The sequence below is a fragment of the Canis lupus genome, chromosome 29, assembly GCF_003254725.2.
Source record: "Canis lupus dingo isolate Sandy chromosome 29, ASM325472v2, whole genome shotgun sequence".
Lineage (NCBI taxonomy): Eukaryota > Metazoa > Chordata > Mammalia > Carnivora > Canidae > Canis > Canis lupus.
This window is the reverse complement of record NC_064271.1, coordinates 9769084-9782087: the sequence shown is the minus strand read 5'-3', so window position 1 is coordinate 9782087 and position 13004 is coordinate 9769084. Positions and strand designations below refer to the sequence as shown.

At 38.8% G+C, this 13004-nt stretch overlaps 1 protein-coding gene and 1 pseudogene across 5 annotated transcripts in view; both read left to right on the top strand.

Moving 5' to 3' along the window:
• TOX (thymocyte selection associated high mobility group box) overlaps positions 1-13004 on the top strand; it is a 299059-nt gene that overhangs the window by 238100 nt on the left and 47955 nt on the right. The window lies entirely within an intron of this gene.
• LOC112678344 (rRNA-processing protein FCF1 homolog) lies at positions 1570-2138 on the top strand (annotated as a pseudogene).

Genomic DNA, 13004 nt, shown 5'->3' with positions numbered 1-13004 from the left:
GTCAGTGTGCCCATAAATGTTTTTTCAGGACCCGGTGTAGAAACCCAAGTTATTTTTGAAACCGTAGGCCAATAGTTAGGGTTTGACAAAATGGCCTCTCTGCTAATGTAGTATCACATGTTAGTGTGTTTTATGAGCTTCTTTCAGTTAGAACAACTGATACTTCAGAACATTTTGACAGATGGTCCTGAAACTACAAAGTCTCTAGCAATCCTAAAACTTAGAAGATAAAACATTGGACAACCAAATTGCTAATTCCCAAGCAGAAATCAAACTATCAGATTATTCTCAGTTAGAGTTCTTTAAAAATAGGATTTCATTGTGTACTTAATTGTTAAGGTTTGCTTGAGTGGAAAAGCCACACGATTAGTTTATTTTTCTTCAGTCTTTTCCACAGTATCTTAGACAAATCATCACTTTTATGAAACTGTAGCGAGCATAGTGGACCATCCAATGATCAAATGATGTAACTTAGTGTCCATGATATTGCTTTTGGAGTTAAATTCGCACTTATTTCCACTTTGCAAATGTCTTCTTATTTAAAAAGCATTTTTTAATTGAAGACAATGTCATGTTGACTGACAATGTCATGTTAGATTCAGGAGTATGACATAATGGTTGGACAAGTCTATCCATTATGCTGGGCTCACCACAAGTGTAGCTGATGTCGGTCACCATGCAACACCAAAACAGTACTATTGAGTGTATTCCCTGTGCTGGGCTTTTCACCTCCCCTACCGAGTTATTCATTGCATAACTGGAAGCCTGTATCTGTACCTCCCTTCACCGTTCACCGTTTTGCTCATCTGCTCCACCTCTGGCAACTGTCTACTTGTTCTCTGTTTTTATCAGTCTGTTTCTGCTTTTGTTTGCATGTTTTATTCAGAAGGCATCCTTAGTTCTCAGTGATGCTCACGACAGTTTCAGTCATTGTAGACAGACCCGTTGTTGCAACATCATTGCACATTTCACTCCCCTCAGAAATCACACTTCTTCCCCTGCAAGTCGATAGCAGTGTGTTTTTGGTTACGGCAATTAATCCCCCCCTTGTATGACAGTATGTCTCCCCACGCCATGGGCTCTTCAATCACAAGGACAGTCTCATCTGCCTTTATTTCCCCTATGACTTATCATAGTACCAGGCACAGAGCAAGTGTTCCGTAAAATATTTCCCACTGAATCTCCTACTGGAAACATCAGTGCTTTAAAGTTGGTCATTCTAGGTTCTAGCTGCATCTTCCCCAGCAAGCCCTTCCAACTCTCCTTTGTTAAAAAAGAACATCTAAAAACTATCAGTTCACATACTGGATCAGTAGCAGACGTGCCATAGTTATGAACCAGGCTTTGAGGTCAGGCAGATTGTGACAAATTCCAGCTGGTTCACTTACTGAATAGCTGAAGGATCCCCTTTCTGAGTCTTTGGTCCTTCGTGGGTGTGATGGTCTCACCTGGTTATCATGAGGGTTAAACAAGGCTGTGGGCTTAGTGTATGAAGCAGGACCAGTAAGTAGTAGATAGTATTAATAAAAGAACTTAAGACCATGATTACCAGAAACAGGAGTGTAGCATGAATAGAGAAGCAAAAGAAAGCAAGTAAGTATTTGACCATGAGGCAAATGTTTAGTCCCTTAGATCAGAAGCTTAAAGAGAAGGATAGAGTGAAATCCAAAGAGAAAGACCCCAGTGCACTCAAGCAAAAAGAAGTCTCCCAACATCCTCCCTGCTTATTTTTCCCATATCACACACAGCTGGGCCCACCTGACCTCATCCTAGTTGATACAAATTTTATCAACTTTTCCATTAAAGTCAAACTTGACTTAGTACAGTCAATGATGGGCCATCTGTATGCCAGGTGTATCCCTTCTATAACTGACTATAATGGCTGAATATGAGAAATTGGGGCAAAAGTATTGAGTGGCTTTAAGGATTGCCAAAGGTCCAAGATTTGAATGATTACCATGCACACACAAAGGAACCTCTGCAGATGACTGCTTAATGTAGGGAGTAAGTGTTGCATTGTGGCCACCATTGACTAGAACCAGAAGATCCCCAGAGTTCCCATCTCATACATTTCTAACTATAGGTACAACATGGGGTGGATGCTAGATGATTCTGCAGCTCCTGATTCTAATTCTTAAAAGATAGAGTTCCTCTATCTTCCCTTACCAACTTTTTTGTTGCCAGTTTATGAGCAATGTGCTATGGCATGCATCATTCTATTTACCCATTGACTCTGCTGTGAGCTGTGATTAAGTCCACTCACTTTTTTTGTAAATATTTTATTTATTTATTTATTTGAGAGAGAGTGCATGCACGAGAAAAAGAGCGTACAAGCAGGAGGAGCAAGAATCGTAGAGGGAAAAGCAGGTTCCTCACTGAGCAGGGAGCTCAATGTGGGGCTTGATCCCAGGACCCTAGGATGGTGACCTGAGCCGAAGGCAGATGCTTAGCCAACTGAGCCACCCAGATGCCCCAGTACACTCACTTTTTTAAAAGATTTTATTTATTCATTCATGAGAGACACAGAGAGAGAGGCAGAGACATAGGCAGAGGGAGAAGCAGACTCTCTGCAAGGAGCCCAATGCAGGACTCAATCTCGGGACTTCGGGATCATGAGCCAAAGGCAGATGTTCAACCACTGAGCCACCCAGGTGTCCCTACACTCACTTTTTGATGTTGTTTTGGAACTGATATTTTGTATCATTTTAAATATCATTGCATTTTTAAATAAATCCGATGACTGCTCACTTAAAAAAAAAAAAATTACAACCCACGATTACCAAAGGCTACCACTGACCAGTTGAGACTGATATGTGTTGTGGACAATTACCTGCTTGTCAGGCATAGACCAGTTCAAATCAGTTGTACTAAGTATAGTTTCCTGGAGAAAAATATTTATAATGTGGAAGGTATATTTGCTATTTTTTATAATTTATACCTAAATTTATACCACCATCACACAGGGTTATAATTATGCAGAATTATGATCCATTTTAACTCTTTATACCATAGTTATCTAATTTCAACATATATTTTGTAGATGTTAAACCTGTAAATGAGAGATAATTCAAACTGTTAACATTAGTGCTTTAAAATTAGTCACTATTAAAACCTAATTATTAGTTGAGTGGGTCTGTGTTAGTGGACATGGAAAGATAAAAAAAAAAAGAAGATATTTGTCCAAATTAAAATTAGAACATGTAGCTCATATGTTCTAAATGAACATGTTTGCTTCACCAATAATAATTTCATTATCACCAAGTTACAGGATAGAGTTTTAATTGTGACCTTTATATCAGCAGAAGCCATGTATTTGGGATTAAAAACCTACTGCTTTAACTAGTCTAGTTAAAGACTGTAGCTTGATACATTCTGGGCTCCAACTTTTATAAAAACCAGAGAACACTTCTAATAACACTTTTCTAATTTCATGGTTCAATGCACAGTCAGTAAAGATTTAAATAATTCAGAAAGAAAGCCTATTCTCTTTCTTTATTAGAAGTTTGAGTCAGGCAAATTCTTTGACATTTAATAGGTTTTTAACCCTTTTAATAACTTTTTATAATGAAATTTATTGGCAGTTGTTTTAGAGAAAGGGTTATTATATTAGCATGAATAGCAGTCACTAGTTTTTATGATTAGTTTTGAGACCTTGACCTTATATAACTCAAAGTGTATAAAAGCATAAATGAGTAATGTTAATATTAACTAAATTAAGTATACTCAGAAATATATAGAGACTATATATAACGATATTCATCTCATTATCTAACATGCTATAAAATTTTGGCAGGCAAATATTTGAATTTTTTAATTGTTTTAAAGGAGCTTAAGGTCACTTACAGAGTCAGACACTTTAAAGGAACTGAAAGACATTGTAATTTTCCTAGACTGATTTTACCAAATTATTAATATTATGCTCAATAGGAAAGGATTTCCAGCCTTTTCCTATCTTGGTTTCATGCTATTTTAATGTTTTATAATACATTATTAAAAGGATTATTGAAAGATTTCCATACTAAAATACTAATTTAAAATTGTACTTTTCTTGAAGTCTCCAGTAACTTGAGAACATATAAATATTCTGCATAGGAAAGCTATTGGGCCCAAGCATAATATAAGGTTTTAATTTTGCTTCTTGAGATGTACTTTTAAGTGAATGTCATGTGTATCTAATGATTTAAGAGCCTCTAAATGAACTCAAATGTCACTTTCTGAACTAATGTTAAGAAGTCAATATTCCACTTGACATCTCCATTTTTACTAGCATCCCATTAACATTGCAGTGGGAAGTATGAAATTCAGCTAAATTTTCAGGTTTAAATATAGTATAAGGGACCATTTCAGCTGGCTCGTGATGCTATAAATATACAGAGCTAGTTCTCATAGATAAACCACAACTCCCATAGGGCATGTCTCATAGCATTTCCCAATTTTCTTATCACCTATCTTTCCAATCCATTCTTTTTGTCTCAGTGCACACTCCTTTGAAAGTATTCTGATAACAAGGCCATTATTCACCCGTTCTTTGGGCACATCAAAGCAGAGATGTGAACAGACATTAGCATGTTTGAGTATACTCAAATATAAGATTATAGTCTGATGAACAAAGCACTGCCTACACTTTGTAGTGCAGATGCAAAAGGCACGATCTGTACAAATCAAGGGTTTCACTGACTCTAATCCTAGGTAGACCCAAAGCAGACTCATAGACTCCTATTACCAGAGGTGTACAGTTTTGAAAGAACTCTAATTCAGGTATTTGGGGAACCAGGGGGTTGACCTGATGGTCTCCTACACCCTTTCAGATAAGACAGTCTGCCTTCATATTCTGTCTTTAATTGGAATCATGAGAGATGCTCTTTGCCAATCAAGAGTCAAGCTTGTCTGTTGTAGATTTGTGTTTGTGTGTGTGTGTGTGTGTGTGTGTGTGTGTGTGTTATTGGAGCTGGGCAGAAGAGTCCTATCAATGGCACACTGGAGCACAAGTTCAGCTGGGTAATCCTGATGTTGACAGTTGAACAATAACAGTAGGAGACAAATCGTGTTGGCACAGAGCAATCAGAAATAGATGCCTCAATTTGAGTGGAAAACATCTTTCCAACTGTGTATCATTCACTAGACACCATAACCTTCTGGCCATTGTTGGGATCCAAAGGAGGGGTTATGTGAACAGAGTTTACAGGAGAGCATAGTGTACTGTGAACCAGAATACCTTTTTATGTATTCAAATTTTTTTGAACTTTGTATCTACCAGTTAGCCTATTAGCTGTGATCAGGGAGCCATTAACATCCGGGTTATAAGTTCAGCCTTTATGTGCGCTACTGACTTGCTCACAGCGAAACCCTGTGCTCTATGACACAAGCTGCCCGGCTTCTTCCAGAGAAGGTCTCTACAGAAGCAAGCTCTTGGCTTCCCAGAATGCTTGGTCACAACGATGTTAGTGGCTCACCAAGAACTAGAACTAGTAAGGAAAGTGACTCCAGATGGTAACAAAAGATAAACATCCACATCTTCCACAAATGTGACCCAGGTGACCAAAAACCACAAAAATAACTTTACATTTGCCAGAATATGTTCACAGTCTTTATCTTCATCCATCCATGCTGAAGCAAGCATTTAAGGTCAGTACACCTGTCTCATTTTTGTCTCCTTAAAATGTATCACTATCAAACAAACTACATCTAATATTTATCCTCTTGTCTTATCCCCTTCACCCCCCTCGAAAGTGAGCTGTGTAAGGACAGAGATCTCATCCAGTGTGATGAGATCACATCCAGTTCCTGTGGGAATTAGCATTTGTTTTGTGAGATGGTTTTAATCTTTCCCAAGGATGGTGGTTTTAGAGAGTGTGAGGTCTTTCCATTTGGCAAATACCTAATGAATTGTGCCCCAGAGTTCTTGCTTTCTTGTGATAATTAGTTTTATAATTACTATTTATCCTAACTAAACTACAAATAACCTATTTTAGTGTATTGTGAAGAAATCCAAGCCCTATTTATTCGCATTGCCTTTGGAAAGCAATCAAGTTATTCTTACCCAATATTGAAGATAAAAATACATTTTCATAAAAGTGCCCAATCTTTCTTTTGAACCTCACTTTTTCCTAATCTTTGAAAATATTACATGTGCTTTGCATATATATTTTTTCCAGATTTCCCCTCTTTTGATATTAATTATCTATCTTCAGTGTCAGAAGTCTAACAGCAAAAATGTTAAAGTTTATTTAAAATGCACACATTTAAATAATGAATAGAACACAAGAGGAGACCACCTAGAAACGATTTATTTAATTTGTTTGGACAACAAATAATTTAGCTCTCTCTTGGAAATGCACTTAGGAAAATAATAAATGAAATTTGATTATTAACTTTACCCACGCATTCGTTCTGGTGTATACATTTACATATTAATTGAATCCCTGGCAAAAATACGCAATCAAATGGGGGACTTAAATAATATCAACATTTACATTCTTCTCATAGACTCTTAGAGTGCATATTCCTAAGAAAAATGAGAACTGCCTCGTCTTCTTCCTGGCCTGATTAATCACATAAGGGCTGGATGGGCTACTGAGAACAGGCTCAGAAGTTTCTCTTTAGATGCTAAAGGACGGTACATGTTTGGTAGTGTGTATAAAAGGGACGGAGAGTCAACACTTGACACAGCCTGAGCCAGCAGGGTCCCCTCACAGCCCTGGGGAAAGAGCTCCACAGCCAAGGGTGTCAAATGCCAACAGACAGAGGTAAATGGAAGAGCTTCATAGATTCCTCACATTCTCTTGTTCCTGCTGCAACTGGCAGGCATCCAGGCCTTGCCAGCAAAGACCACAGAAGACAGCAGCTGGTAAAGCCACATTAGCAAATAAGGCCTCGGGGTTTCCCATGTTTCAGGCTCTGTTCACCAACTGCTATTCACTCAAACAGCTGGATCAGAGCAGAGAGAGCCAAGACGTCGTTAGGGTTTTATGTGTACAACTGTTTTGATATGGATTGTCTGCTAGAGGCAGAGATAATGATAGCTTTCCAGGCTCACGCGTTGGACGGGGAAGTGATGCTGACATCTGAAAGGAGAAAACAGACTCTGGAAGGATCGTGAAACACACAGCTTTAAACACTGAAACGCGGGCCTTCATTTGTTCTGGGGCCGTTCGAGTGTGCGATTCGAGTGCCATTTCATCACTAATGCAACTAATGTTGTACCGAGTGTTTTGTTTTGGGGTTTTGGTAGTTGGGTTCTACCAAAATGTTACTATTTTTTTAAAAAGAATCCACAATGAGCTACCTGAGTTTTTGGGTTGGGTTGTTATTTTTTCTTTTTTCCTTTTTAAAGAAAAGCCAAGAAGCAGCAAGTGCAAACACACGCTGGAATGGGTAACAAGTAGTATACCTGAGAGTTCCCACTTGGGCCCTGTCCTTACCCCAGGGCTCTTAATGCCATAGGCAGTTGGGCAAGGAGAGGAAGGACTGTGCTACGAGCATCAAGCCGTGGATTACAAGCAAGGTCATGAGGGAGAATACATGATATCTGTTTTGTTTTCCTAATTGATTTTAACTGAGTTCTTGCCTTCCATTGATGGAAAAAGATTTTGAAGGAATGTGATGGAAATCTTCTCTTCATCATGGCAATCTTCCTCCGTTTCTTTCATTGACATTTTTTAGCTCCTGTCACCATAAGACAGTATCAGTCCTCAGTAGCAAACAGTAAAATTTAAGGAAACTGCTCTGATTTTCAAAACAGCAAAATCAAGCACCCGTTTTCAATGGAGTCCGTTTCCCCAATGGGAAGATACATATTAAGAGCCATTCAAGGGTAGCCTGGCTGGCTCAGCAGTTTAGCGCCACCTTAGGCCCAGGGCGTGATCCTGGAGACCTGGGATCGAGTCCCACATCGGGCTCCCCGCATGGAGCCTGCTTCTCCCTCTGCCTGTGTCTCTGCCTCTCTTTCTCTGTCTCTCCATAATAAATAAATAAATAAATAAATAAATAAATAAATAAATAAATAAGCCATTCAAAACTAAAATGCCAACAACACCAAGGACTTTTAGCCAAGAAAAAATGAAGTTCACTGGGTTCGAAATAAACAAAATGAGAAATAAACACATTAGAAAGTCCCTTTGAGACACTTGAATCCTGAGAATTTGGCAAATGTAGCTCCCAAAAGATCAAGGATTTATAATCCTGTTTATGTGAAGCCAGCATCCTGACTCCTCATTGTACCTGGCCTAAACATCTCTTCAGTGTAACCCAAGAAAGACATGTTGATGTGCGGGTGATGTGCCATGATCTGTGCTAGATACTAGGGCTAACTGGTAAACAAAAGAGATTCTGTCCCTGTCTTTTTGAGTTTATAATCTATTAAAGTTAAGACTGGGTTTAACTGTGTTAAAAGAAAGCTAAAAATGAGAGTGACTCTAAAAAAGATAGTTACTTTCCTTTCACGTTAAAGACTCCCACGGTTAAGTAGATTGCCCAGGGTCTGGTAGCTCTGTAATAACCACTCCAGCACCTTTTTCTTAGATCTCCAATGTCCTAACTGGAGTGTCTCCAATGTGTCTGGTTCAAGACATTTTCCCAAGCTCTCGTGATCACACCCACACTTTCTCCAACAGGAAAGAACAATGGGCAGTAAGCCTTTCCTTTTAAGGGGATTTCTTAGAAGTACCACACACTTTGTTACATTTCAGCAGCCAAAACATGGTCACGTGGCCTGACAGAGCTGCAAAGGAAGGTGGGTAGTGCTCTTCGTTGGCTAGAGTCGTGGCTAGACAGCTTAATACTGGAGGCCTGTCCCTTAGGACAAAAGTAGTGTGTCAGAGGGTACAGCCTGAGGTTTCCGCCACAAGAGAGACAGACATTATTCAAATTTCCTTTTCCTCTTATGACCACTATTAGATGAAGTTCACTGGAAAAAAGAAAACTCCTCAAACTGGTTGGTTGGTTTACACTGGTAGTATTCATTTCTTCACTTATATACTGACTCCGCAAATATGTTTTGAATACTTGAAATGCCTAATTTAATTAAAAAGAGAACTGAGGAGGGATTGCAAAATGCGTTAGTCATACTAATGAAGATTACTGTCTGGAAGGTATAGACAGACTAAGAAATTTACAAGTGGTGACCAATAAAGAAAGTACAGACAAATGCTTTAGCAGTTCAGAATAAGAAGATTCTGCAAGCTTTGTAGATTAGATGATTTTTGAACTTGACTTTAAAATGTATTTAGGGGATCCCTGGGTGGCGCAGCGGTTTGGCTGGAGACCCGGGATCGAATCCCACGTCGGGCTCCCGGTGCATGGAGCCTGCTTCTCCCTCTGCCTGTGTCTCTGCCTCTCTCTCTCTCTCTCTCTCTCTCTCTCTGTGTGTGTGACTATCATAAATAAAAAATAAAATAAAATAAAAATTAAAAACAATTAAAAGAAAAATAAAATGTATTTAGGTTTGGGACGCCTGGGTAGCTCAGCTGTTGAGCGCCTATCTTTGGCTCAGGGCATGATCCTGGGGTTCTGGGATCAAGTCCCACATCGGGCTCCCCGACAGGGAGCCTGCTTCTCCCTCTGTCTATGTCTCTTGTCTCTGTCTCTCATGAATAAATAAATAAAATCTTTAAAAATAAATAAATAAAATGTATTTAGTGTTTAGATACATGAATATGGTAATAGCATTATGGAATTGTGAAAAGGGCACAAATGTGTAGAGCATATATCAATTCGGCTTTGATCTTTGTTGGTGGAGAGATCTGAGATCACTTAAGCTCCCCATCCTCAATAAACATGTTCAAAACAGACATCTCTATAGGGCTGCCTCAAAGGGGAATAATAAGGCTCACTAGATAAAATTACCGAACAAATCACAAATCACTGTGCAAAGTTTGTTTTTTTTTAACTCTCCTTGAAATCTGTCTGACAGCAAATGCTGAAAGAGCAACATAGCCAAAGACACTTATTCAAGGGAAAGAGACAGAGGCAAGGAATAGCAATTAATTGTGTTTGGCTGAGGAATAATGGTGTGAAGGACAAATCTGGGGAATAAGGCTTATTTGGAACCTTTCATGGCATGCTGAAGAGTTTGGATTTCATTTGGTAGGCAGATATCACTGGAAAGGTTTTGAACCTGTGGCTTAGAAGATCAATCCTGCAAGACTCTTCAGGGTGAATGTGAAGAGATTATTTTATTTAAGTAGTCATTGCAAGCCAAGAGGCAATGAAGGCTTGAAATATGTGAACGAGTGTGGAAATGAAAAGAAGGGCTGGTGGAAGAGTTATTTTAGAGTAGACTCAGCGGAACTCACAAGAGTTTGGTAGGAAAGAATAAAAAATTACTAGAACATTTTGAGTAGAAGTGACAGGGCGGATGAAGGTGTCATCAACAGAAACGGGCCACACAGTACATAACAAGTTCGAAAAAGGAAACTTCGAGATGGAAGAAATGTGACTTACGGAGAAATGTTAGGAAATAATTTAGGGGTGGAAAGCTGTAGGAAGAAGAGAAGCCACTGAAAAGTCCAGAAGAATCAAAGAGAAGAACGTTGTTGTTAAGAATGCCCTAGGTGAATTATTCACAATAAGTTAAAAATATTGGAAGTTAACGGCAAATAATATTTCACAAGTTGAAGTTTTGTATTTGGCATTAAGACTATAGTCCATCAGTATCTTTCTAGAAGGAAATCGGTAATCAAAACATTTGCTTACCTTCATGAGCTAACCAATTAATCTTATTTTTCAGTAATCAGACTTCATCCAGTTTAATTTCCCCCATATTATACATTAGGCAGTGATTAATACTGAACTGACATCTATGAAAGCAAGGTAAAATGGAAATACTCCTAATTTGGAAATGGATGTTAATATCTGACAGTCTTAAGTGCATCCGAGTGCTGAAGAGATGACTATGCTCTCCAATTTGTGCTTGTGACCCTCCACACAGGAAAATCATTCTTTGATTCAGAGTTAAAACTGCTGTCTGCTTGGCCAAATATCATGGTGTCATGATATTTTCGAACTAATGACGAGTATGTTGAGAAAGAGGTAGCCTGTTGAGTATTTCATTCTCCTTACCCAGACAGATACTTTACCCCACTTTGGTGATGCCTACCTTCTTCTACCAATAAAACAAAGGTTAGAATACAAGTTTTAGTAGTCAGAGTGCTAATTAACATGACTTCAGGATATTAGAAATTAGACTTGAAAAGTCACTCACTTAATGCCTCTTCTGCGTACTTTCAAAAGTTGGTCCTGATTTTTATGATATCCTCTGTCAATGGCACAATTTTATGGGGAGCTGCTAAATCTAGTACTACTTCATAAGGATGATCAGATTATAGAAGTTACGTGAACACCTGAGAAGGGAAAAAAACTATTTTAGTATATGTGAGCGGAAACCACATGAATGGGCTACATAAAAATCAGTTTGGGTAGACAACGTTTGATAAGGTGGTTTTGATTAGCTTTAACTATAAATCTCTCCCTGGGACATGTAAAATGTCAAATTGGCTGCCAATACGTAGGAAGCTTCAAAGTGTGGAGTTGAGAGATGCAGATTTTAACTCCCACTCTGTGGTTTAGGGAAGTCATTTAACCTCTCTGAGCTTTATTCATTCACTTATTATTTTTAATCATTTCTGTATTTATTCAACAGACAGGCAACAGGCTTGTAGTGTGGCTTGCCCCTAAGGTTCCTCTTCTATACACTGAGAAGGGATCACTAAATGCCCTCGCAGCTCTAATGTGTATCAATGAATACACATTAGCATCAGAACTACTTTTGGAGCATTGGAGGAATACAGTTTGAATTATGGGAAAAGGTGTTGATTTGCACACGGAAAGCAGCAGATACAGAACCACAGGCTGGCCTAAGCCTTCACGGAGAAGAGTTAGAGTCTAGGATGATGCATGGAACGAAGTCAGAGGGTGAAGGGCAAGAGCCGGAAAGGTCGAAAGGATGGTGCTGACTAATAGGAAAGACCTCATGGTAGAGACAGTAAACCTAACCCAGGAAACACAGGCAGACATCTCTTCCGTCCCACCTCCAGTTTCAGACAGATCTAACTAGGTTGGTAAAATGACTAGGCAGCAATGGTAGAAAATGATTTTATTACCAAAAGAAAAAAAAAGAGCCTATGACTAAGTAACTTGATTGACCTTTACAGTATTTCTATGTCGTGGGAACATTTGCAGACAGGCAATTATGGGGCATTCTGACACCATGTGGGATGTTTTTTCTTTGAAATAGAGAAAGATAACACTATTAATTTTTTTGACTAACCGTACACCTCTTCACTGCCCTTATTTTTTCCATGTTTTTCTTTTGTCTCCTGTTTTATAAGCCTCTACCTGCATGAACTCCCCAACTCTCCTCAGAGTGAAAGAACTGAACCACTTCTACGAGCACCGTGAAATACTCATTAGTTTAAGTTTGCAAATGCCAGAGAAACATTAAGTGAAATCCACTATACTCCTCTTATACAACACATTTGACCTCTAGATACGTTAAGAGCTTCATCCTCCAATGCTTTTAATTCTAATCCTTGCAGAGACAAAATTCATTGCTTGAATTACAAGAATGAGTCTCATTAAGGCTAAAAAGCAGTGACCCAGATAGCATAATGGATTAATATGGTGACCTTGCAACTTTGCAGCTTTACTTTCAAATTTGACTGTGCAGTCAAATCATTTCAATAGTCAATTAATCAATTGGTTAATACCAGCTGGTAGTGCTCTGAGTCTGGAAGTTAGTAGATCATTTTAGCCAATACTAGCCTACACGGAATTAAACTAAGAATCATAGCACATTTAATTCACAAAACCTTTCTTAAGTGATCAGAATAAAAGAAACTGGGTTTCATGAATTGCCATAATGCTGTAATGACTAACAATTACATAATTTTGACACTCTAATAAGCATCAGTGTTTTGAAACCTATACCGTCGGGCACGCCGGGTGGCTCAGTGGTTTAGCGCCACCTTCGGCCCAGGGTGTGATCCTGGAGACCTGGGATCGAGTCC